This window comes from Gouania willdenowi, chromosome 19, assembly GCF_900634775.1.
Source record: "Gouania willdenowi chromosome 19, fGouWil2.1, whole genome shotgun sequence".
NCBI lineage: Eukaryota > Metazoa > Chordata > Actinopteri > Blenniiformes > Gobiesocidae > Gouania > Gouania willdenowi.
Window position 1 is genome coordinate 7,763,871 of NC_041062.1, and position 25,731 is coordinate 7,789,601.

A 25,731-nucleotide genomic window follows, 5' to 3' on the forward strand; every position below is an offset into this window, starting at 1 on the left:
TTCCTCCTCTTCTTCAAAGCTTGTAAAGCACGTCACAGCACAATGCAGACTGTAATAAACTGAATGAAAAATGAAGTTAATCAAAAAAGAACAATGTGACTGGGAGACGATAAACATGCAACACGTCGGGTAAGTTGCAAATCTTGAAAAAAAAGAAAAGAAAAAAGTTGTAAAATTGGTGATTAGAAGTCATCCGTGAAAGAGTTACGGCTCAATTTCGCCGCGACGTGAGTAAAAATCTCGCGGCGGCAAAAACTCAACAGATTGTGGAAGATAAATGTGTGTTGCCCTCTGAGGAAAACCACTTTATTTGAGCTTTCACAGAAGCATTTGGACGTTCATCAAAACAAAGCAGTGGTTCTCAAACTTCTTTTGCTCAAGTACCCCCTTTCTCTTACTTCTGAATGCAAGTACCCCCTTATGTCCAACTACAACGTTTTGCTCAGAATTCTGTGAAAAAACAACTATAGAGCATGATGAGGAAATAAATGAGTGATAAAACACATTTTAAAGAATCTCATTTTATAAATAAGTGATTGAAACAGTATTTAGTGCTTTCTTCTTAGATTTATTTCTATAGATTGTATCATTTACAGTCATCTCCCTCCAGACTGACCCTTGTATTTTCAGTTCATGTTGTAATCAAGATCATTTCTATCATCATTTTGTGTGTTTTTTGTTGTTTAAGTATATTTTTCTCTTGTTTTTCTGTGTTTTTGTTGTTGTTTTTGTGTCTTGTTGGTAGTATTTAAATTATTCTGTCTCGTTGTGTGTGTGTTTTTGGTGTCGTTTGGTTGTTTCTAATGTCGTTTTGTATCTTTTCTGTTATTTTTGTGTATTTTGTAGTGATATTGTGTGTTTTTCTCTCATTAAATATGTCTTTGTTGTCGCTTTGTGTGTTGCTGGTAATGGTAAGTATTTTTCTCTCATAGTGTGTGTATTTTTGGTGTCATTTTGTGTAGATTTTCAGTTTTTTTTAATATTCAGTATAATTTATTGGTAATATCCAGTGTGATTATCATTTTTGACAAAAAATAAACATTATAACACCCCATTATTTAATGCTTTCATTTGTAAATTTTCCACTCTTTCTCTCTCAAGTACCCCCTGTAGTGCCATTGTGTACCTCGGGGTACACATACCCCCATCTGAGAAACACTTAGACATACAGAATAAACGTGAAGTTTCAAGAGAATAAACAACGTAAGGATCTGCTTATCTTAAAAAATTATAATTAAAAAAATCAAAGAGGTGAATGTATTGAAAGAAAGGCACCCACAGTCACAGATGTATTTAATAAATTAAAGTTTGAGGACGGCAAAGGGAAGCACAGCTCCATAAATCACTCCAATATCAATAAGGGGAAGTGTCACGGTCCGGCTCACAGAGTTCAGGAAACCGCTTAGAGCAGCTGCTAACAAAGTTTCATTCTGCTCCGTCAGGGATTTCTTTTTTTACTTCATCCAGATGAATGCAGCAGGGAAAGGTGATGATATCTTTATCACAAAAAAAGATAAATGATCAATTCCTGGAGAACTAGAGAGAGGGGCGTGTATCAAATCAATAAAACACACACACGGGTTTATAGACCCGAACGAAACGTCTTAACTTCAACCTGCAATTCAGCGTCTGACCAGAAAGGCAGTAGTGAACCCCGAACACATAGTCAATCAGGAATAGAGCTGGATATTGATTATTGATTCAGATTTCCCAAATTAGTGTCATTTGATTTGCAATTTAATATGATTTTCGATTTTGTTCAGGATATTTCCGTCAGAAATAGAACAGAAGTCACTAGTTCATTGTTTGCAGTTACATTTAGCCTTTTTTAATTATTAAATGTACAGAATGACTCAGAAAAAGCACACAAAACCCCAACATAAATACACATAATGAGACAAAAATACGCAAAATGACTCCAAAAGCAAAAAAAAAAACAAACTGCACAAAATGAGAACAAAAAACACCAAAAATAAAAAGCAAACAAAATGACAGAACTACACAAAACAACAAAAACCCAAGATCAAATGACTCTAAAAAACATACAGTATTTATTATTCAATGTTTACTATTTGAGATTACAGCACCTTTATTTTATAATATTTATATACATTGTATTCTTGCAATACATTTTGCAAATGTTTCCTTTTATTTTATTTTTTTTCAGTGGCTTTACAGCCTTTATGTTGACATTTTAATTCTAGTAGTGTTTTGATTCTTTGTCTTTGAATAATATTTTGGGTAAAATAAGAATTTGTGTTTATGTACAGTAAATATCCTCAATCTTTTAATTTCACATATCAGCCGATATTTTCGGATTTCATCGTTTTAAAACTACAATATAGGTATTGTCTCCCAAAATCCCACATCAGTCATCACCATGCTTACAAATTAGGATGTTAAAGGATAACCGTGGATTATTTGGCATTTTTTTCTACAAAAAAACAAAGATTTCAATCTTAGATGAACGGACTTTACGGTAAATGTCTGTTTTGATTAGTTTTCTATATATTTCTATATACTGTGAGCAAGGCTGCAGCCAGTACTGTTATATTTAAAGTCTATCACCTGAGTCACTCACAGCCTGATCATATATATAATAATCCTCTTTTAATTATCTGGACATCGTCCAAAAGAGAAGAAATCCTGCTGCTCACTCCTGCCTGACTCATTTTCTTCTATAAAAACTACAACTATTATAACAGGATCACATCAAACTGTACAGTTTGATGTGACAACTGCAGCAAAATATTCAAACCAATATGTTGGTTTAGGATCATTTCTGACAAATGAACAAAAACCTAAAAAAAGGAACTGAATATGTAGATGAATTGATGTAGCAAACAATAGCAGCAGTCTGAAAACACAAAACAACAGTAAAAAAAACATACAAAACGACTCCAAAAAACATGTACATTTACAAAAAACTACAAAAAAGGTCGACAGAAAGACAGAAAATTACATATTTATACAGAAATAAAAGAACTTTAAAAAAAAACTACAATAAAATTATACAAAAGGGAAGAAAATGACAAAGACAAAACAGTAATACACAAAACGACTCAAAATAATGCAGAATTACAGAAAAATACACACAAGGACAACAAATAAATAGACCGAATGACTCCAAAAGCAGACAAAACCACAACAAAAATCCAAATAAGAAAGAAAATAATTAGCAAAAGGACTTCAAAAGCATAAAAAAACAACTGCACAAAATGCGAACAAAAACACAAAAATGCAAACAAAATGACTCCAAAAACCAACAAATTGAGAAATACACAAAACAGCAAAAACGATAAAAGATAAAATGACTCTTAAAACATCAAATTAAAGAAAAATACAGTGCACAAAACCACGAAAATACACAAAGAAAAATACACCAGATGACTAAAAACACAATACAGGAAGCCATTTTAGCTCCAACATATGATTGACTATTTGACCTTTGACCTAAGCCTTAACAGTTCAAGACTAAACTTAACATTAGGCCCAAAGCTTCAGGCTCCCAAACTCACACGAGATCCTTCCCTGTGCCATAAGTTTGTTTTGTAATGCTTTTCTGACCTTTTCAGTGTCAAGTGAAACCAAAAAGCTTTCCACTGGTTTCACTGGTTGCTTACCTCACACCACTGTGGGGGAGCATACCCAGTGTCAGGTGGCTTTAACAGCAAACCTGCACCGACTTTGAACTTCCTGAGACCTTGGGTGCCCTCTAGGCTGAATCATTTTGAAGGAAGCGACTAAAATAACATGTAATTAATCAGACTCACAGGGAACCAAACACAGGAGAGCATAATTCACTTCCTTTTATGTTCCTGTATTTGTTTAAGGGGAAGTCCAAACAAAAGGATTTACAACACATCAGCCGACCTTTGCACTTAATAACACTCACATATTATTGGGTTAATGATCATCAGTGTGAAGATGAAAAATTCAGAACAACATGGTTTCAACAGAAGGGTCATTTCATGTTAGGGATGTAACGATTCACTCAACTCCCAATACGATTCTAAAAATGAGAATGTAGACAAATGATGCACAGCAGTACCAGTGACATGCAAGTGGGGTTGCCAGGTTGGGGGCCCAAAGCAGCCACTTTAGTCTGTGTATAGGCTGGGCCGGCCTCAACTCCCTATAATTTGGTCAGCTTTGAGCTACTGTATGAACATAGATTGTTCACATCACTAATGATTAATGATATACTGTAAGCTTTGGTTTTTGAGTGACAGTCTCTTGAAATCCAAAATTCATTGGCCAATAACTGCATGTGGGAGTTGAAAAAAAAATCTGATCTCTGTTTTCATTTATAGGATAAAGGTTAGTCTTTCTTGGATTATTAAACCATTTTTTTTTTTATGAGACTTTTTATTTTGGACCCAAACTTTGGGGCTATTTCACCACTCGTGCATATTGAAAATCCTTTACATGAGGCCATTGCAGCTTGACTCTGTGTCTTATAATAATTTGTTGTTTATTAGTTTTTCACTATTTCTGGCTAGAGAAGTCTCTACTCCAGTAAAGGTGTCCTCAAGCTGTTAACTCATGTAACTACACCAGAGGCTGTTTGGAGCGGATCAGAAGATGCGCTCTGAATGCAAACCAAGGTGATAAAATTATCAACCGTTCTCCACCCATTCAGACCAGGTCCGGGACCAAACCAGTGTGAACGCAGCATAAGAATCCACCCTGAGACTGTTCGCACAAATTTGGGTGCGTGATATCGTCCTAAATCCCTTGGCATGGTTAAGTTTTAGGAATTCCTTTCCTGGGTTATTATGAGCCTAACCGTAAACCATGAAAACAACCCAATAACGTAGATACTACACTTTTCTGTTGACCTCTTCTACTGTTTAAACCTCTCCATCCCTCCACCTTTCCTCTCAGACTCACACTGCTACACCTGCTGCCAAGTGGAAAAGCTCCTGCAACATGTGTGTGGACACACTGGCCAATGATGCCATGACTCACGAGGGGAAATAATCAGGAATAAATCTCAATATTATGCTTTCAACTTTCCTGCTGACACTTGACACCTACACGTCCGTCATCATCATCACCACACAGAGGAATGCAGCTCTGCATATATCCTGTCAAAGCCTTCATTCATATTCCTCTGAGCACCTCAAACCTGCACGGATAAATAGAGCCGAGGAGGAAAGGTTTGATGTTTGACAAGCAGCTTAAAGGGGGCAAATGGAGTCGTGACATGGGGATTGAAGGTCATTGTGCAAAGACTTTGTAACGGCAGGTAATCAACATGGACACAAGGAGGAATTATCATCGAGAGACGGATGCATTTAAAGTCAGCCACAGTCTCCAGTCCTGGTAAATCAAATTCATGGAATTTAATAAAGCTTGCGCGAGCAGCTCCTGCTCTCCATCATCCCTCATTGTCTTCCTCACAATGAACCAGGATCTTCTGATGAGAGACGCTTACCTCATCCAGTCACTCATGATTTCATCCATCAAATCAGAACACAGACGCTTACACAGTGGATGGATGGATGGATGGATGGATGGAGATACTAGAGCTTGATCTATGTTTGCTAAGATTTTTTAAATTATGCTGCTCTACACTAAACCCTGAAGTTGTCACTAATTAACTTTCTGTTTCAAAATAAAAAATTTAAAAAAAACTTTCATCACGTGTCGTATATTAGTGGCATAATGGGATAGGTGGATGGATGGATGGAAAGTTTTATTACAGTTTTTCCAAGTACAAAATATATATTGATTAATTTGTTGTTCTTTTAAAAATACAAGTTATTTTTTGCCACTCAAATCATGTGACCATCGTCTTCCTTTCAAGACCATGATGAAATGTTAGAGATTTTCTTTATCTTTATATATATATATATATATATATATATATATATATATATACACAGTATATATATAGTTTTCAGTTATACGTTTTCAGTAAAATAGTGAACTTTGAGACTTTAGGTTGGCTCTTCTTCACAATGTAAATAGTGAAGCGACACTGCGCCCAGCAGATAATGTTTGATACTGCAGCAAAAAATGAAGCAGAAAGCAGCCGCTGGCCTGATTTTATTATGAATCGACGCGTCAATGCACATTATCTCACACACATGCACGCGCATCAGCCGCGCGCAAGCACATACTCCGTCACAGGTTGTTGAAATGCATGTGTCTCACGCCCAATGCATGAAAGTTAAGAGGGATGCACACACGTGAAAGTTGTTAAAAAAGTTTAAGGTCGAACCGACACCGTGTCGGGGAGAATTTCGCTCCACAAACACAGACACGCAGAACTTCCTTGCTTTTATAGAGAGATGCTACTAATAACTAATAATCATTGTACAGTATGTGTTAGACACATTGTGGTTGGCGTGAATCTCTAGATGGTCTATATATTTAATTCTATTTTTTCTTTTGTCGCCCCCTGACAAGAATCTCAAACGATAGCGTTGCGTCGGTGTGTTAGCATGTGTTAGAGGGGGCTGCGGTGCTGACATTCGGTGCTGGTGGTTAAATGAGTTTTTCCTGGCAGCCGTGAGACAAAAACAGGGTCCGATTGTCAAAGTGAATGTCCTCGTTTTCTTCCATGTCTGTGGGGAAATAGCTCTGCAAATTACACTGGAATCATCTGAAGCGGAGGAGATGAGTCCTTTCCTAATGAATTATGCATTATTCCACGGCTGCTGTATATTAGCATGTCCACCGCTAACGCTCACTGTGTGCAAGGAACTTCTTTGTCCAGTGCGAATTGTAGCACCTCTTTAATCTCCTTTGGTCCGATGCACAGACAACTTCAGTGGAGGCCTTTAGCATGCTAATGATAATAAGGAAATGTAACACCAAATGCAGTTGGAAAAGCTTTTTTCATGTTATCCATCATGATTGTGCAGAAGCATAAAAGCTTTACAAGAGATTTTCTCTTAAACGATCCTTCAGGTTTAGTGATCTCAGGGTTTCATAGTGTGAATGTGGATAATACCTCTTTTTTGATCAGGATGAATAATGAAATATATCAGATATAGGCAACTGGCGGCTAGGAGGCCACATGCAGCCCCCTGTCTAATTATGTGCGGCTTCTGAAATAAACAAAATGAGTAAAAAACGATGACTACAAGAATGTCTGAAAATAACAAAAAAAATGTACAAAAATGATAAAAAAAACACTTAAACAATTAAAAAAAACTAAAGTTTAAAAAAATGTATACTGTGCTTAATGAAAACGACAACAAAAAGACTTAAATGACAACAAAAATACACAAAACAAAAATATTTAAATAACAAAAATATATAAAATAACAAAAACTCTTAAATTGAGCAGAAAATACGTACAATGACACTATAAACACAAAACTGATAATTGTAATTTTCAGAATGGTTAAATTCTAAATGCTGACTTTACATTCTACTTTAGATGAGATTCTAAATGCTAATGTAAGCATTGAATCAGAAAATCTATTTTTTTAGCACTCACTGTCATAAAAGTGGCCCATCTGTAAACATATATGAATAGTGTTGTATTTAAAGCCATAATATCCGAGACCAAGACTTGCCTAAGGCCAGAACGCATCGAGACCAAGACATTTTGGAGTCAATAAAAGAGCTGGGCAATATGGACCAAAACTCATCTCAATAATTTACTCAAAATGACAATATACAATATACAATTCAAATAAAGTCTGACCAGAAAGACAATTCAGGGTTATATTTTGTGATTTAAAATGGAACACAGGCTAATTTCTTAACTAACAGCTGCACAAAATGTGCCACTTTTGGCTTTTTCTCCTATAAGGGACAGCACGTATGAGTGAGTTCTGTTGTGTGGCTTGTTTAGGGGAAGGTCTGGGTTAGGATCTAACTGTGCTTTTAATGCTGTTCTGAGAAGTAGTGAAAGCACCGACTCCTAAAACAAGTGTTTTAAAACAAAATAAGCTATATATCGATAAAGGCGATACTGTAATTTTCTGTATCGCCAAAATAGAAAACTCGATATATCTTGAATCTTGACAAAAACATGCTCCCTGTAACTCTTTAAAAACATGCAACATTCTTTTCGACCATCGGCTCGATGTCACATCTCCATCCTGACGCTTGATTGATCGCTCAGACAAGGCCGCGAACAAGCTCACAGCCAATTATTAGCGCCTTAGCTAACCGCTGACGTCCAGCAGCCGCATCACGTCCACCAATAAATGTCTGTTTGACTGCCATGTGTCACTCTCACCTCACTCTAAGATCTTTGTTTCGGGGGAAACGTGGAAACGATGAACAGCACAGCTTGAGAAGTGGCATTAAGACGCTGGCAGAGATGAACACAGTCACAGTCTCACACAGAAGCAGCTTTTAATTGAAAGATACTCATCAGGAAGCCTTCAGCAAATTAATTTGATTGGGTTGGGGGGTTTTTTTCGGGTTTTTTTTCCTCACTGCAATTAATATTCTTCAGTTAATGCGCATCATTCAGAGTTCTGGCTTTACGAGGAGTGAAAACAAATTAATTACTGCACACCAGACAGTCTGAATCTCTCTCAAAGCATTATTAATCCTGTATATCCACCACAACGGGTTTCAAAAAAGAAAAGCAATTAGTTATAAAGAATTCATTGTAATTTTCTTGAGTAAAATTGAATAATTATCGCCTTAAACGACCATATTTCCAGGGCTATGGAATGCTACACTGTATTGGTCACTGAGTTTCCACTAAGAAATACATGTAATGTTAAAGGTAAATACTGATGTTTCAGTCACTAATAATTGTGACTGTAACGTCTTGTTGTGTTTTGAAACTTTTTTTATTTAAATTTCAGGAAGTGACTTTTACGACGGAGCGACTTATACATTTTCAGCCAATCAGCAGCACCATCTGGAAGGTAAAAACTTAATTTGTGTGTAACCATGTTGCCTTTTCACTTAGCTGGGAAAGCCTGTTGACATTAGATTTATAATAATAATAAAGGAGAAAGGAATTTGTTCTAATGTCTTGAATGAAATAAATAAATAAACAAACAATTGTACTTTTCAACAGAACAACACTGAACGTGTCAGCGTAAATTCTACTTCAGTGCAGAAGCTTTTGCAACCGGAGAAAATCCACACAGGCACAGGGAGAACCTGCAAACCACACACAGTTGCAACCCCGTGAACTACACCGTACTATTTAGGCTTACAATACAACTTTGTAAGTAACCAGCTGTGGATATAGTTACATTTACAATGATTTTTCACCCTGGCTGAGGGGGGGCGCAGTAACTAACGCGTTTAGAAACACCAGGCGTCTCCTAAAGCCCTTCCTTCAGCTGAAGGTCACAGGCTGACACAACAGTGTGTCTTCAGTCAGGCCTTATGACATCCACATTAGCAGGCGGAGCAGTTCTCAGCCAGCATCAGCAAAAGAAAAAAAAAGAAAAGTGGGGCTGCTCTCAGGAGATAAAAACACCACCAGCAGCTTCCAGTTTGTCTGTGAAAACAGGACGACTGGAGAACGGGGAATGGGGGGCAGGAATGTCCTTAAATACTGGAAAACCATAGCATTCAAAACTGAAAAGTAGAAGAGTATAGGAAAATAAACAAGATGGGTTGTGAGGAAAATCTTGATCACCCCCTGGTGGTCAGCAGCAGTACTGATTCTAGCTACAACATTAGTTGTGTCTGTTAGAGTAAATAAACATACTTCCTGTTAGAGTGTAAATCAAATTAAACCTATCACTTTAAGAACAGCCTTTTCTAACCAGCATCTCTAGAAAATAGACGTTTGTGAGATTAGATAGATATGTGAGAGGTAGATGGACACACGACAGTGACTCAAACAATGATTACATTTACTGATTTTGTGTATCAGTAAAAATATACTTTGCAAAAGTTAATTTAACAACAAGAGACGGATCAAATCTCAGACAAAATCTATGAAATGACAATAAAAACAGAAAACGACATTTCAAAATTCTAAAATGACCTTACAAAATAAGAGAGAAATACACAAAATGACAACAAAAACACACAAAACAACATAACATGACCTTACAAAATAAGAGAAAAATATACAAAATAACAAAAACACACAAAACAACATAACCTTACAAAATGAGAGAAAAATATACAAAATGACAACAAAAAGACAAAAAACGACATTTTAAAATAACCTTACAAAATAAGAGAAAAATATACAAAATGACAACACACAACATTTTAAAATGATCTTACAAAATAAGAGAAAATATACAAGATGACAACAAACATGCACAAAAACAGAAAACGACATAAATAACTACATAATAAAAGGAAAACAAACAAAATGACAACAAAATACCTGCAAAACTCACTTGGTGAACAAAATCTCTGCTGTGAACAATTGTACAACTTGTTTTGACTGAATTCTTTGTTATTTACAAGTTTCCATTGTTACATCAGCGTTCACTATGCAGAATAATTCAAAAACAATACGAGGGGAAAATTTCAGTCCACTTTGCGAGGTTATTTCTCAAACCTTACATTAGAGCAGAGTGATGTGTGCGTCTGCACTCTGTGCTGTGGTCAGTGTGGAGGCCACTGGAAAACCACGTTAAGCTCTACAGACTTTAAGAGGAAAGTCATTAGGACAAAGTCTTTTACCAGCCACTAGGAACAAATCTCAGAAATAATATCATCAGCAAAACATAACACGGGCTTAAAAAACAGCCAAAACGGTTACTGAGATGTTTCACATGTTCTGTTCTTCACTCACTGGCTGACACATATTATTCATGCATGCACGGCTGGACCCAAAAAAGACTCCCAGGAAGCCTTTTGAAGCCCTTTAATCTCCAACTTCCAATATTTTACACTCTGAATGAGCATTTCTAGTGCAGCTGCCGTCCATCTGCAGCCAGTGAGTCCAGAGTTATCCGACATGTCTGACTTCAAAGCCACCAGCATCCGAGGTTCCACCGCGCTGAATGACAATTACATATGGCCTGCAGCTACGGCACATGCACACAAGTCCAGAGACAGTGTGGAACAGCTGTGTTTGAGCCGGCAGAAGAGGAGGAAATATTATAAATAGAAGCAGTATTCAGGCTCATGTTCTCATTCATGTTCACCTGTCATGAAGGAACTTCTAACTAGTGAAGTCCTTTCTCTGCTTTTGGGAAAAAAAAAATAAAAAAATCAATGAATATTTTTACAAATTTAGGCCTGCTTAACATGTTTTAAACAATGTATACAGATCGGTGTGTAACTTAAGATCTAAAGCAGATATAGTAACACCTTTCATCAACACACCCAAAATCAAATACATGGTAAATAGTTAAAAAAAACTAAACAAATAAACCCAACTTTCATCACGTGTCATATATTGGTTGCTTGACAGAAACTAATGCAAACACAAGGACAAATAAAATTCCACAAAGAAAGGTCCTTAGAATCAAACCCATGACTTTCTTGGTAAGTTCCTGGTAAGTACAGTGGAAATGTAACCAAAGGAAGACAGAGAAAACATGACGAGGAGCTAAATTGACAACAAAAACACAAAACGACATAACCTTACAAAATAAGAGAAAAATATACAAAATCACAATCAAAACAAACAAAATATCTCCAAAACGCACTTGATTGACGAAATCTCTGATTTGAATGATTGGAAACCTTGTTTTGACTGAAATCTTTAAGTTTTTGTCCATTGTTACATCAGTGGGCACTATGCGGTTATTTCTCAAACCTTACATTAGAGCAGATTTTTGCAAATTTAATGTTTCACACAATGTCAAAACATTGGTGTGTAACTTTTTTGAAGTGAAGTTACAGTAACACCTTTCATCAACATGAAACATTTCTATTTTCAAGATATGCGAATAGACAAAATCGTGCCATGTTTTCAGCTCCAAAATTGGCCAGGACTGGGATGGGTTCATCTATGTTTTTATATCTATGCTCTGTCAGCTGTAAAAAGTGTTGCAGAATGTTGCAAATTGGTGAATTATTGTATTATATAGTAGTTAATAAGGCTGTGGGACAAATCTAATCGGTTGATGGACTTAAATAGCCCTAATTAATAGTGAAATTGTAAAAATGTTTCCTCAAGTTACTCATCTGCTGTTCATGTCCTTGTAGTTCTAAATGAAAGTGTGTAGAAGAGGTCAGACTTTGAATAAGCAATAAATAAATACTAACTGGTGATGCAACATCCCTCAAAGAGAAACTTTAAGGGTTGAGTAACGGTTGTGCACAGGCAGCGTTTTTGCATTAAATTAACCAAATGTGTGCTGAAAGTTACAATAACCAACACATCACAAGAAAAAGAAGCCGTTCTCAACCGACATCTGCACAAACGAGCCCACATGAAAGACCGTCAGCACTGGCGCTGCTTTCTAATCTGGTTATTGTCACATCTGGCGATGTGGTCGTCTGCCTTGATGCTCCTCTCTGGGATCAACGGCGTGTTGCAGCTCCACCACACAACCAATTATATTTGTCAACTCGACACCGATCGGCGCCGTCATCTCGGAGCACGTGGTTTATTTCACCAAGGACTTGTGCTTGTGTAGAAATAATAACAGAGCTCATCTCTGTTGGAGAACATACGGAAAACTGGCAAAACCTGAGGTTTCCAGGGGAAAAACTACATGTTTGATGGACAGCGTGAACAAAATGACTACTAGCAGGAAGTTCTGCCTTAAGACACTGTCATGATTCTGCTTCTCTGCCTGAGTGACCAACACAAAAGCTTCCACGCCACATCAATCACAGAGGGCAGAAGCCAGCCGGAGGCCAAAGGACACGTGGCAATCCCTCTGTGGCGTGTGAGACCTGTGCTTCTAAGAGGGATGATTAAACTATTGCCACATGGCAAAGCTCGCGGAACCAAATTTTTCAAAAAGAGAGTTAATAATTTTTAAGAAAAAAACTTGGGATTAAATATTAAGGCTTATAAAACCTCAAACAAAGACTCTTATCAACAATAACAACCATTAAGTAATGACGGCCTTTGAATATGTTTCTGATATGGTTTTAATTGATTCTGCTCAGACTGCGTCTCGCTTACGGCGGTGAACTCTCCAGGAAAGAAAAGAGCCAGTGTCATGCGGTCAGAAGGCCTTTTAGTCAAAACACAAATCTGTGTCAGCACTTTTTCTCTGTCAGGGAGCGAGAGGCCGGCGCTCAGAGCTGTTAGCCTCTCTCTCAGAGGAGCAGCGCTTTAATGGGACCGCTCTTCCACTCCATTTGCCAGCTCGCATCTTGCAGGCCACACAGTCACTCTGCATAGCTCTCTGCAGCAGCCGAGGAGATACACACTCCGCGGAACAGCTGACGGAGGTAGTTCATCTTCAGGGTGAACACTTTAGAAACTAAGCAGACGACAGGCTCATCGTGTGGGGAATGACATTTGATTGGATCAAGGTAATGGTATGGCAGGAGTCATTGACCTTTAGGGGTGCAGTAGGTCAAATGCTTTTTAAAGCACCACCTGAACTTTACCAAGAACTATTCGTCATTCAATCGATGGATGTAAAGTACCTCCTGGATCTCTGATGTGACTGACCTCTAAAAGTCAGAGAACTTTGTGAAGTGGGGTATACAGAGCCCATGTCTGATTGGATGAAGCATTTAGGCTTTTATGTAGTGTATAAATCTGTACGATGGAGGCTTCAACCATCAAAGGGATCGACCAGTGGACGGACAACAAGAACTTGAACATTTCCTAACGTTTTAAGTTACTGCTAGCCTTCCTTATTATGTTATCCTTTAATTAAAGTATTTAATTTAATATTTAAAGGGATCCTTCATTGTTTTTACAAATGTGGCCTAAAACCTTTGAAATGTCCTTATTAGAAGATCTATGCCTAACAAAACGCATTACTTTGCACCATATTTGCTTTATTAACTTTTTAAAGTGGGAGAACTTTACTATTTTCAAGGCTGTGCGCCGCCATGTTGATATGACGTCATTGATGACGCAAATCAGACCTTCAGTCCATTGCGTTCTATAGGAGTTAAGGCATTCAGGATCATTTAGCAGTTTTTTCAGTCAAAATGACAACTTGTGCAGCTTAATGTTGCTCTAAAAATCAGTAAAAGTTTAAAAAGTTGATGTAAACCTCTTTTGTTTACCAAAAGTTGATAAACAAAATCCAAAAAAATCTGTGACCGCAGGGGGCCACAGTTCCAACTCTGCTATTTCGTAGCTGGCATAAAGAAGAGAAGTAGAGCTCCGGTTGCATATAAACACAGGCAACCAGGATCAGACCTATGAAGTAGCTCAGTTTCAGAAAGGTTGGTGGTGACCCGTGGTCTTGGGACTCTTGGACTTTTTTAAAGTCTGTGGCTTACTGTGGCTCCCACTGCCGTTCACAGAGAAATGACTATTACAAATTAAAAGGTCTCGGGACATTTTGGTGTGAAAGTGGCTTTAGTCAACTCGTTGGCAAACACAGTTTGATGCACCATCACAAGTTCTATCTCACATCTTGGTCTTTCTTTAGGGATATAGCTTCTTCTGGAGTCTCTGAACACTGATACCAAGGTCAACAGCCACGATACAGACTTATCACCATTTGAGTTTTCATTATCAGTCACATTCACACACTAACGGCAACAGAAGTGCCAGGCAAGGCTCTTATCGTCCATTGGGAGGACGGCTACGGTCCAGTGTCTTGCCCAAGGACAATTCAACACACAAGCAAGTAAAGGTTTGGAATTGGACTGTAAACCTCTCGATTAGAAGTCATGGTCAGGTGTAGTTGTTATATATACACATATATATTATATGTTTCAGAGCATGTGTGGCATTGCTCAGACTTTCTAAGTTTACAGCCTAGCCGTAAGACAGGTTCCACTTTAAGGTTTAAATCCTGTTAAGAAAGTCCAAAGCTTTCCCGACGAATAAGAAAATAGTTTTTAGCATTTAACCTATTCCTGAAGAGCAGAGGCAAGCCATGGTGTACAGTTGGGGAGTTGGAAGTCAAGCCAACTCTCTGTAAACGCTAAAGAGGAAAAGACGAGACTATGTACATTAAAATGGTTATATTGGGATTAAAGGTACCCAAAGCCAACATTCACCACAGCTAATTACAGAATAAAAGGACTCTTTCACTGTGTTCATTACTATACACTGCAAACCCAATACGTATTTACAACCTACTATATACTGTATATACTAAGTACGATTAGGATGATGAGCGTTCTCACTGAAGTATACTTCCATGTTTCCCAAGATGCATTTGGAACCTACAATGACAAAAACCTGAAGCACACTGAGGCTAAATATCTCTGTTAATTATCCACCTTTGAAAGTTCTGAGAGCACTTTAAGCGGGAACGTAACCAAGTAGAATATCAACAGGTGCTCATTTGATCCCTAAAACTCTCGCGTACACATTTCATTCCGACATTTTGGAATTTTTCGGAAACCCGCCATTGTGCTACTGACAAAACTTCCGGTTAACTTCAAAACAAAAGCCCAATTTACAGAAGCGTTAAAAAACTAATTGTAGACAATAAGATAAGCTTTTGTTTTGAAAAGGGGATGTTCGATTTTTAGCTTGAAGCCGGTACCAGGATAATGTGACATTCCGCTCTCAATGCATCATGGGGTGGTTGAGTATGACTAGTGTACCCACCGTGCACACTCAAAAAAGAAAATGTCCCCTTATAGTATACATCCGGGTATTTCTTACATACTCAAGGCAAGGTCTAGGCATGATTGACACCCAATGTCTGGATTGTTTGTCTAGTGTGAGTGCGACTCTTGGGTTGAAGGAAGTCTGCCGGAGCACGCTGAAGCGCACATGCACGATAATGTACTCAATGCGTGAAACATGGCGACGGTCTTTTGTCTGACGTTAGTGTGTGAGTGAATAAAAATGTGTTTTGTCAGCCCTGAGGATGACTGGAGTCCTGTCCAGGTTGCCCTCTACCGTTTGTCCTGAATCTACTGAAGAGCTTCCAGCATGCCATAATCCCTACCAGGATAATTGGATATAGTTGTTGGAGGGAGATTAAGGCTGGTTTTACGTTACAGAGAAAATGGATACAGGCTCAAAATTTTCCATCAGCAAGATGTCGGTTGCTTTATTTCTAACATTTTTATAATATTTATCTTGGGCTTGTCTATGAATTATTAAAAAACTAAGGCCCACAATCCAATGCCAGAGTCTGAGGAAATTCATTTAAAAAAAAAAACAAGACAAAAGAAAACACAGACTACAATCAGATTACCCAACTAGTCATTGTGAAACCTGGTAAAATAGCTGTGGTCGATTGCTAATTTTGTCTAAAGTCCTCTGTGCTGCTACAGCCACGTTCATTCAAAGCACATCAACTGTAGAAGGCCTCGCTCTGAGGATGGATCCATTACAGAGTTGAAACAGCCATTTCACAGCTGAATAGTCCGGGGTAATTACACGGGTCGCAGGCGCGTGCATCGATCTGGGTGCTTTTTTAAAAAAATAAGACTATTTGAAGGACATCTTTCAGAGGAGGCTGCGTGTAACAAGAGAAGTTCAAAGACAAAGCTGAAGCAAGCAAACATGAACTGATAGACTGCAGTTACTCTCGTCTTCTCAGTGAAGAGGCAGCGCAAGACTTTAATACCAGCATCCAATCCAAAGCAACCATTCATCAGCATGATGCAAGATAATCAGTTTAGGGTACAGGTGTCAAACGCAAGGCCCGGGGGCCAAATCCGGCCCTTCAAAGCATCCAATTCGGCCCACTGGAGAAAGTGAAAATGACAGCAAAAATACAGAATCATTGTGTAAATTACCAAACAAAAAATTATTATTTTTTCAAAATCCTGCAATTTAATAAAAAATGGTCAATAAATAAATAAGTCAAGGGCATTTAAGTATCTGTCACTTATTGCTTAGATATTGTTGATGCCTTCCATCCATCCATCCATGTTTGATTTATAACTAAAAGTGCAAATTTGGGCACGTTAATGTTGAAATTGTTCATTTTCCCGCCTAAAACCTGCGGCCCATTTGTTATTGAACTGGTCCTTATTTGGCCCCTGAACTAAAATGAGTTTAACACCCCAGTTGTGGGGCTTCTAACTATACGTTTCTACATTTCCTGAGTTTCAGGGTTTAATCATCTTTCTCTTTTTCAATGACTTTACAGGCTAATGAACTTCCTGAAATCGTACCAAACATGCTATATAGGGCTAATAGTGCCAACTAAGCCTGGGCAATATATAGAGATTCATTCAAGATATACATATGTTTTTATTTTATAGCGATTAATATTGTATATTTTGAGGAAAAAATAATACAGATATGAATTTTGGTGCATATTGCCCAGCCCTAGTGTCAACTACTATTATAAATTTTGTAATTTTCATGATTTCAAGAATTTATGAAAATAGAATAGAACGTCATCCGTTTAACAGGAAAAAACCCATGGAAATGTGTGATGTGATCCCAAAACATTACTTGTGAAACCTTTATTAACGTCATCAGGAAAAATCCCCCTTACATTTTGCACAAAATTCCGCATAGCCGTGAGATTTAATGCTTCTGTCGTAACGTGTCACCAGGTAAATTCATCACCAGTTCAGTTGATACACCAACAGCTAAACCTGTATTTGTACCAGAGCCTGTATCAGATTTTAAAGCAGTCATAATAATCTTAACAAATACATAAAAAACACACTTTAGACAAAACTCTGCATTCATTTTCAATCACAAGATAACACAATCACTACTCGAACCTTAACATGTAGCAAGAGATTTTGGGTGGGATTGGATTTATTTGTCCATTAGTCAAACTTTCTAGATATTCAGTCAATCATTTTCCAATGAAAAATAGTGTGTAAATGCGTACTATTGTCCCAAAACATGCATGTGGGACATTACAGTGTCATGTTGGGGCCTGATCTTAGATAAAGAGGAACAAAAAATAATAATAATATTATTAATAATAATAATAATAATAATAATAATATAAAAACTTGTTCAGATAGCTTTTTCTGCTTCTTCCCTTTCACAACTTGAATTCTATTTTCTTCCATTGGTTTTTCCTAGATTACGGAAAATCGGAGGCCCTCGGCAGAAAAAGAGCAACTTTTAGCAGTAAAAGAGTATCTGCGCCTGTATTATTCCTGTTTTGTTCATGTGTATGTTGCTCCATTAATATATATCTATACACTTCACACTTTACATCACTAGGCTATTTTTATACGAGGTGGATGTTGCGTGTCAAAATAACATTGCCCAGAGCTTCACTCTGCTTCTGCCCTGTTCCCAGAATGCATCCTGGTAATGTGCTCAAATGGCAAGCATCTCAAAAGCACACACACAGACACACAAAATGTGATCCAACACAAAAGGGAACAGACTGTAATATTAATTCAAATGTTAGGCTAGTTATATGACATGAAACAGGAAGGAGGACTCACCATGAGGAGAGAATAATCCAACTTTGAGGACAGTGAAGATGCTACATTTCTCTGAGTTTGGTCCCTTTCCTGGAGGAGAATCCTGACAAACTCTCTACAAAGACAAGCACACGGAAACAAATCTAAGACGATGGCTGCTATTAAACAGACAGAGCCTTGTGTGAACAAGTATCAGAGCGACAGTGAACACTGTGACGCGCAGTGCAGAGTGGGCAGTGTGGAGGAGGATGATGTTCCACAAACAGAGGTCAGTGCATTACAGGCAGTCAGAGGGCAGGCTGAAACAGTAGGCAGTTGTCATGGTCTGAAGGAGGCGGATCAGACATAAAGTGCTGCTTTCTAAGTCTGGATGCAGAGCCCCAAGGCCCTCTGTATCATTATGTCATTAAACAGAGGAGGGGGCTCAGAGATGTGTGATAAACACTGAAATGAGCAGCAGTCACAAGGACAATCCTGGTCATTTCATCTCGAGTCTTATTCCCATTAGAAAAATGCATGATTATTATTGTATTAGATAATAATAATAATAATACCAATAATAATAATAAGAAGAAGAAGAAGAAGAAGAATAATAAGAATAATAATAATAAGAATAAATTTGATTTAAAAGCGCCTTTCAGGCCACCCAAGGACACTTTACAATAAAAACAGAATAATAAAAACAGGGCAATACATCAAACACAGTAAAATACAAAGAAGAACAGAAAGGTAAAGCAATGTCGGTGAAACTGGAAATGAGAAATTACAGAAAATGGGCAGATTGGAAGAGATGGGTTTTAAATCTTGATTTGAAGAGGGGTAAGGTATTGATGTCTCTGATGTCGGGTGGGAGGGACTTCCAGAGTTTGAGAGCAATTGAAAGCAATTGAAAACTCTGCTCCCCATGGTGCTGAGGCAGGAGGTGGGTATAGTGAGGTGGATGGAGGATGAAGACCTGAGGGATCGAGAGGGAGTGACAATATGAATTTGGTCAGACAGGAAGGGGGGGCGGGGTTGTGGATGGCCTTGAAAGTGTACAGGAGGATTTTGAAGTTGATTCTGAATTTGATGGGGAACCAGTGGAGCTGCTGAAGGACAGGGGAGATGTGATCAGAGGAGGGTTCCGGTGATGATACGGGCTGCAGAGTTCTGGACCAGTTAAAGCTTATGAAGGGTTTTGTGAGGAATGACTTGCAAAAATTGATTCGGGAAGTGACGAGGCTGTGAACCAGGATGGCAACAGAGTGAGGCGTGAGAGAGGAACAGAGAAGGTTGATGTTGCGTAGGTGGAAGTATGACACCCAGACTCTTGACCTGAGGGTAGGGGGACACGGAGGAGCGGTCAATGGTGAGGGAGAAAGAGTTAGCTTTGGAGAGGATAGATTTGGTGCCAATGAGGAGGAGGGTGGAAGAATGGAGTCGGGTTTACTGGACAGATAGAGCAAGGTGTCATCTGCGAAGCAATGAAAATGAATGCCAAATTTTCTGAAGATGTAGAGATGATAAAGAAAAGGGGGCCCAGGGCAGAGTCCTGGGGAACACCAGAAGTGACGGGGAGAGCTGGGAAGTGAAGGTTTTGAGTTGGATGAACTGAGTGTGGCCTGAGAACTCAGATCAAGGAGGATGAGGATGGAGATTAAACCAGAGTCTGCTGCCATGAGAAGGCCATTGGTGTTTTTGAGGAGTGCAGTTTCAGGGCTGTGGAGGGAACGGGAACCGGATTGGAATTTTTCATAGAGGCTGATGATTTTTTATGAGGCATAGATGAATTTAGCCACAATTTTTGTCGCTTGTGTTTTAATTGCAAATCTGGTCACCACCATCAATCTGATGGACTGTATTTGTGTGTGTGTATTAACAGCGTGTTGCTATTTTCAAAGAATTAAAAACGGCGTTCCACAGGGATAAGTGTTGGAACCATTTGGGTTTTTCTTTTTATAGACACAAACACAAAGACTCTGTTTTTTGTTCACTAAGACTAACTAAGATCGTGATCAGTGACTCTCGTCTTTGAGTCACAGATTTTCCATAATTTAATTCACTTCCAAAAACAAAAATGGCAATATTGTTGTGTTTCTTTCATGCAGAAATTACAATATAACACATAATATCCCCAAACATGCATTCTATTGTTCAATATTATGCTTTTACAAGCAAATTTCTAGTGAAGTGAATCAGAGGGCAAAGCAACAGGAAGTTCATATCTCACACAAAACATCACCACGAATTTTGTCAATATGATGGAATTCGCCTCCTAAAATGCAAATATCTATATGAAACAGACTAAACTATTGCCTACATGTTTCCACGATATTTTCCAGAGTACAACAGGTTGACCAAGTTTCTAGCAAGTACAGGAAAAACAGGCAAACATGTCAAAACTAATTTTACGTGATCTTGCGCGCATTCAGCACTTCTACATTGAAGAATAATGAAATTAATAACAATAGGTAAATCAAACAAGGGTGTTAAGCATGTTTGACATGATTTTAGGACGCTTAATCATCATTAATGGCATCAAATCACGGTAAACCAATGAAGCTGAAACATAATCTAAAGGAAATGTCATGGAAAAGGGTAAACTCTGAAACAAAATTGGAGAAAATCAGAGGCTCCATTCTTGAAGACAACAAACGCTGAAGTTCGTGCACGTGTCAAACTCAATGCCCAGGGACCAATTCTGGCCCTTTAAATCTCCACGGGAGAAAGTAAAAATGGCTTTTGTGTAAATCACCAATTATTTCATCAGTTGTAGATATTTCAGTACCTCCGAATACACAAATTCAATGATATTACAAGTTATTTTCCCAGGTCTCCTAGTTTTGCCATGCTTACGTCATCTCAAATTGTTGTCAGTACTTTTCGACAAATTATTCCCCAAACTTTCCCTAAATTAAAAAACAAATTGGTCACAAAACCAATGAAATTTAAGATCCTGCAGGGACTGATATCCGTCACTTATACTTGGATATTGTCTGTGCCTTACATACTTTAAATACTATTATATGTGGAAGTGCAAACTAGGGCACAAGTAGGGCTGGGCGATATGGCCTTTTATAAATACCGCGATATTTTTAGGCCATGTCACGATACACGATATATATCTCGATATTTTGCATTACCCTTGAATTAACACTTTGATGCACAAAATCACACCAGTATGATGATTCTATATGTCTACATTAAAACATTCTTGATCATACTGCATTAATATATGCCAATTTTAAACTTTCATGCAAAAAAGGGGATATCACAACTAAGTCAAAGTTGACATAACTGTATTTATTAAACAGTGAGTGGCTCAAACATAAAATTGTCAACAGAAAGTGCACGTTCTGTGCAAAATTGTCACAGAGACATTTCAAAACAAGACATTAGTGCAGGATGCAACTCACATGGCATTTCAAAACACAAAATTAAAGTGCACTTTTTGTACATAATGCCACTACAATATTTTAAAACAAATAGTGCCCTTTTGTGCATGTTGTCATTAAGATGACATTTCAAAACAACACTAAATTTAAGTGCACCTTTTGTGCATAATGCCACTAAGATATTTAAAAAATAAAAAAAAATAAAAAAAAGTCCGCAAGTTTAACGGTATGGTCATTTTCAACACCGCACAGACTACAAGCTGCGATATATCGAGTATATTCGATATATCGCCCAGCCCTAGGCACAAGAATGATAGAATTGCTCGTTTGACTACCTATAATCTGTGGCCCACTTACAAACCTATTAAACTAGTCTGTATTTGGCCCATTAACTAAAATGAGTATGACAGCCCTGTTCTAGAGGAAACACAAAAAAACAAAAAAAACCACAATCTGGATCTTTTATCATGCAGCCACCCAGCTGGGTTCTGTTCCTTTTAAAGCCTCACAGGTGAATAACAGTAATATTAATAATAATAGTGAATTAGTTTTGAAATAAATTGCCTTGGCAAATTTTTCATCTAGTACACCAGTACTTTGTTTTAAATACGTGAAGGTTTTACTATTTCAGAGTAGGGATGTAACGATTCACTCAACTCCTGATACGATTCGATTCGATACTGAGTTCACGATACGATTCTCTCACGATTTATTTTACAAAATGGGACTGTAGACAAATGATGACTGAAAAATATTCCTTTATTTTTTGGGGGAAAAAAAACTAGAAAATACTGTACTATTTTCCTTTTATTTTTCATTGTCAAAAGAATCCCTTGATAAACTATTCAAAACAATGCAATTTAACTAAAAATAAATCTTGAATGAAATAAATAAAGGAAAAATACAAATGAAGAAGAAGCCTATTAATCTAAATTCTGGTTCTATAGTATACAATTAATAATTTTTCTTTTTAAAAGTGCAACTGAAAATGGGTTTTGTGCCTTAACAATTGGACTTAAAAAAAAAAAAAAAAAGAGTCATTGCATTGAATTTACGTCAGATATTTGTTTGGACCAGCAGAGGGCACTGGTAACCCAGTGGTCGGTTGGCATGCAGATATTCTTGCAGCTAAGAAGAGATGCTATGCGCTAGCAGACAGAGCTAATAGAAAAACGTGACTTTTACAGATATTCACGTAATATTACAGATATGTTTTCAGTGCTAAAGGGGTAAGAAATCATTTATGAACATGTTCAAGAGTAGAAGGCGGCCAGAAAGAGAGTAGTAGCAGTTTAAAAAAAGTACTGCTATTCAATTTTCACAGTATCAATGTGAACCGTGATACCTATGAATCGATTTTTAACTGCCTTACAATTAATCGTTACATCCCTATTTCAGAGTAGTTTGGGGATTGTAGTATCTATTAATCAGTGGATGTGTGTAAAATACAGAAAAACATAAATAAGAAACACACAGGCTTAAAATGTACACTTTAGGCTTTAATAAAACAAAACCAGAGAATAAAAAGTGCTGGGAACATGTGTTGGCTTGAATTTAACTAAAAAAGATAAGTGGTTGGGTAAATGCTCTTTAACTGTGAGCATAAAACCGCTCCAGGAGTGTTTAAACTCTCTCCTTCTGTCGTCTGATGTTTACAGAGAACGGCTGGGATGTAAATTTCAGCTCAGACAAAACTGTGACTTACAAATTAAATTTTCTCAAGGGTGTCACATGGACTTGTGTTTAGTTTTCTTTTGTCTTTTCTAATTATAGCTCACACGTCGCTTTCTAAAAAAAAAAAGGCTTAATTTGATTTTCACACAGCGTTGCCAGCGCAATAATTAAGCTGAGGGAGTAAAAAATAGGTTTCAGAAGCAGTAATGAGCAGCGAGGAGAAGTCATGGCTCCCAGAGTGTCGGCCATGTTTGTATTCAGGAGGTTTGTAGCCTCAGAGAGGAACTTGGAGGAGCTTTTTTTGGTGAAGCCTCTCTCGAGGCGGCGTCGGACGATGTTTATTTGGAGTGAATTTAAAGTGTTTGCTCGACCTTTTATCCTTCACAGAGGAATAGGTTTGCAAAAATAGCTGGAATTCAAATGGAGTTTGGCTGCAGGGGAAAAGCTCAGGAGGAAATCCACCTGACGTGAGGTTAAAGAGATGTGACAGAGGTTGTTACAACGTCCTTTGAAGCCAGAAAAGGTGGCGAAGAGCAGGAGCACCGACTGCCTCTGATGCATTAAGCAACAGCTCAGTCTGACACCAAAGACATAAGAAATACAAGGCAAACCCATTAAAACCCATTCATATCACACAATTAATAACTTAGTTCTGTGCGAATCATCATCTTCCTCTTCACGCCAAGGGTTTACATCCGTGTTTTTCAACCTTAGGGTCGTGACCCCATATGGCAGGGGTGTCAAACTCATTTTAGTTGAGGGGCCAAATACGGACAAGTTTGACCTCAAGAGGTGGGGAATTGAACAATTTCAACATTAGTGCTACTTTGCATTGGCATGTGTAAAAGACAGTATATATGGGCGACAGGTAGTGATAATGTTTATTTAATTTGGGGAAATAATAGTAATAACATTGAAATAATTTGAGGATTCAGCAGGATTTCAGAAAAATTAGGATTTCTTTCAACAATACGAGAGTAGAAATGACTAGTTGAACCTAGTGAACCTAGTTTCATTGATTTTGTGACAAATTCAATGAAACTACTTAAATAATTGTAAAGTTTTACGTCTAAATAAATCTGTTGAAATATTGTGTTTTTTAAAATGTATTATTTTGCATGGATGCCAATATTTATGAGTGGATATGACACAGGGATTCAAAATTACCCCCAATTTCTGCTTCATTTCAAGAAATATTTCCCACGAAAAGTCTCTAATTTTTTCAAATATTGCCAAAATTCCCTTCGGTTCTTTTATTTTCAGTTATTCTGTTTTGATTAGCTCTGCCGCTAGAGAGCACTTTTCTATCAAAGATGTCGGTCCATTCCCATTGATTTTCACTAGTTTTATCTGTAGATGTCGTTACTGTAATCAAGAGAAGCAGGTGTGCAGGTAAGTATTTGACCTAATTATCCATTAGCGTAGCTAATAGCTAATAGGATCTCTTGGTCTCCTGGCTCGTTCACAGGCAAACTAATTAATTTGTGATACTAACTGCTTTTCTGATTAAATGATTAAATGAATTCGATTATTTCTCAAGTCTGTTGACAGTAGATAAATTATCACGCGAGAACGTTAGCTGGGTTAAGCCGAAGCTAATATTTAGCTAACATTTAGCTAACCTTTATTTTAGGTTAAACAATATAGAAACAAGCAGTCACTTAAATAATATAATGCATGTAAACCAGTCGTTCCTCACCTTTTTTGGGTCTGACCCCATTGCGTGTGGTGTTTTAATTTGAAAAAAGAATATTTAAAAAAAATAATTCAAATATTTTTTTCTTTTTTATGATTATTTAATTAACTATTTAATTATTTAAATTTTGGAACTATTTCTTTTTTAACTAGATTTATATTTGAGGAAGTGGAAGTATAGAATAGAGAGATTTTGCATTGGTGTTTTAATAATTGAAAAATTTACAAAATACAATTTGTATTATTTAATGACTATTTGATATTTATATACTGTATTTTCTTTAACTAGATTTATATTTGAGAAAGTGGAAGTATAGAGTACATGTGTTTGAGAGTGTGTGTGGCATTTTCATTTGAAAAAGAACAATAATTTAAAGAACTACAAAAAATCATGTGTATTAATATTTAAATATTTGATTAATTATTTATTATTTTAATTTGTATACTGTATTTTTTAACTAGATTTATATTTGAGGAAGTGAAAGTATAGAATACAGTTGTTTGAGATTGCATGTGGTGTTTTAATTTAAAAAAATTACAAAAATACAATTTTAATCCGATTTTTCATTTACTAGACATTTCAAGTGACCCCATATGACAAGTGTCAAACTCAAGGCCCGGGCCCCAAATCCGGCCTTTTGAAACATCCAAATCTACCTGC

At 37.3% G+C, this 25,731-nt stretch overlaps 1 protein-coding gene across 6 annotated transcripts in view; it reads right to left on the bottom strand.

The window, feature by feature from the left end:
- Positions 1–25,731, bottom strand: part of tanc2b (tetratricopeptide repeat, ankyrin repeat and coiled-coil containing 2b) — a 179,524-nt gene that overhangs the window by 134,213 nt on the left and 19,580 nt on the right. For 4 of the 6 annotated variants that reach the window (XM_028476878.1, XM_028476877.1, XM_028476873.1 and 1 more), the window contains exon 2: positions 18,349–18,442. The exons of 1 other annotated variant lie outside the window; for it this stretch is intronic. The gene's annotated coding sequence lies outside the window, so the exon portion shown is untranslated. Of the gene's footprint in view, positions 1–2,379; positions 2,384–3,787; positions 3,795–18,348; positions 18,443–25,731 lie in introns of those variants that run through there. One more of the 6 variants, XM_028476876.1, reaches the window with a different exon arrangement.